Genomic DNA, 2,341 nt, shown 5'->3' with positions numbered 1-2,341 from the left:
AATCATTTTTGGATCATTATTTTGAGGTTTTTGCATTTCTCGGTCTGGTGTCCATTGAAGCAGTGATATTCACAGTAATCTTTAGACTTCTCGGTTCTTGGGGGCTGTTTTCCCTTAGACCACGGCCACTCCAAATTTTCCCTTCCTTTGATCTCTCGCAAGATCCGATAGCTAGCATTGAGCTTCGTGTAAACTGATCTTCGAATTTTCGATCGTCTTTTCGTCGTTCATCTCTTCGTTCCTTCCTATCTTCGTGAGGTCGTTCCACTGAGCTATTTCTTTTGGCCCCATTGGTTTGTTCTGCGGAATTGGTACGGTGAGACCTCTGCGTGTGTGCCCTCGGGTTCTCACGCTGGATTTCTTCAAGACGAGCGTACTTTTCAATAATTATTCGAAGATCTCCTTCTGTCTTAGGCACGCTTCCATGAATCTCAACAAATAGTGGACTCATTCGGTCTAATCCCCACTTGTAGCAGTTGATACTTACTACTGGGTCCACACTCCCTATGGCTTGGCAGATCTTGTGCCATCTGTTAGTGTATTCCCTCGTGTTTTCCTTGTAGCCAATTGCCAGAGAAAAAATCTTATCCATTCCCGTGTTGACAGCTTTGTTGTACATGTATGTCCTCAGAAATTTCTCTGCGAGTTGATCGTAGGAGTTGATGGAATCAGGTGGTAGGTTGTCAAACCAAGACAAAGTCGATCCCTTCAGACTTGACGGAAATATCTACAGAGGACGGCGTCGTTCTGACTCCATCGGGCTAAGATACGGTTATAATACCATATATGTGCCGCGGGATCACTGGATCCGTCGTAGCATTCAAAAGTTGGGACATGGCACTTTAACGGAATGGTGGTATTTGCCAGGCGATGAGTTAGGGGCGTGGAGTTAGCTTCTTTCATCACCTCTTCAAGCCTTCCTCCGCCTTGTCTGGCTTTTAACAGTTTGATCTCAGCCATCATATCATCACGCAGCTCCTCCATTGCGCGGTAATATCCCATGTTCTCATGCTCAGTTGAGCGTTTATTTCTTCGATCTTCGCTGTCATAATAGTCTAACTCTTCGGCGGCATATTCCGGATCTGATGCGCTGCTTCCCCTGGAGTCATTTGCTAGGACGACCCTTCGGTCTCGATTGGGATCTGGCGCTTTAGAATTTGCTTCGTCCAATTGTTGGCTAGTCTTCGTGCTTTGGGCAATCTTATCTTTCAAGTCTTGGTTCTCCCTGGCCAGAAGACCTACGACATCTGCGTAGACCTGCTGGCTCTTTTTCAATTATTCGAGCTCTACCATCAGTCGGTGGGTTGGTTTGATCCCTGATTGGGAGTTCCGGCCGGTACCCCTACTTCCACAGTTCCCCCTTCGTCTACAGTGTGTATTAAGGGTGGCCGAGGATCAGCTTCAATCGTTGATATCTCCAAGTTTGGTCCCCTCGGTTGAGTTTACGCCCGTGGTCCTAAAAGCACTGGTATGGTTTGATTCTGACCGTTGGTTGACGGAATTCCGAAGATTGGTGGATGTGCGGGCTGATGCGTCATGGATTCTGCTACCCCCTCTTTTTGTTGATGGATTTGGCTTGGGACCCAAGTCTTTTTAGCTTCCGCGGACTGGGGGGCCGCAACAGTCTTCGTGGCTGCTGCTTTGAGGGCCGTGGCTGCTATGGTGTTAGTGTTCATAGGTGAAGTGATTTCCGCAGCATCCTGCCTCTGAGCAGTTGTTTTAGCTTTGTCTTCTTTCTGCTTGCTTCGGGTCATGACCGAGGTAACCCTTGGTGTCTCCTTTGATGAGGCTTTGGTTTTTCCTGCCTCTAGTATCTTCTCCATGTTTAATCCTTTCCTGCATAGGGAAATAAATAAGGAGAGCCAAAGATATCCACGAGGATAGGGTTAGCGCCAATCGTACCCGCAAGACTATTGGAATAGAAGGAAATGAGTTGCCCAAGGGCCCTTAATAGAAGAGGAATGCAAAGATTTCATGGGTCTAGTTTTTGAAATACGAATCTTTTAATAAATGAATCTTGTTTTCAGACTACTTTTGAAAAAGAACTCTTGAAAAGGCAGATCTGTCACGAGGACCCACGAATCTGGATTATTAAGTCTTAGTTGGAGAAAACACCTCACGTGCAAATCGGTGATAGATAGCCGCGGGTTTGTCTGCTTTGAAATGGTGTTTGTGAAAATGAAGAACATGAACCCAAAAAAATAAAAAAGGTTTTGAAGGAACGGTGAACCCAGAAAAGGGCACAACCATAGTGTGTGTTTTAAGGTGAAATCACAGGATAAGATAAATCTTTTACCGGGATTGAGTCCCTGTTTCTAGCGCCAAATTGTGAACACATAAA

Source organism: Papaver somniferum, chromosome 2, assembly GCF_003573695.1.
Source record: "Papaver somniferum cultivar HN1 chromosome 2, ASM357369v1, whole genome shotgun sequence".
In the NCBI taxonomy this organism is placed as follows: Eukaryota; Viridiplantae; Streptophyta; class Magnoliopsida; order Ranunculales; family Papaveraceae; genus Papaver; species Papaver somniferum.
Note: the sequence above shows the minus strand (reverse complement) of the source record.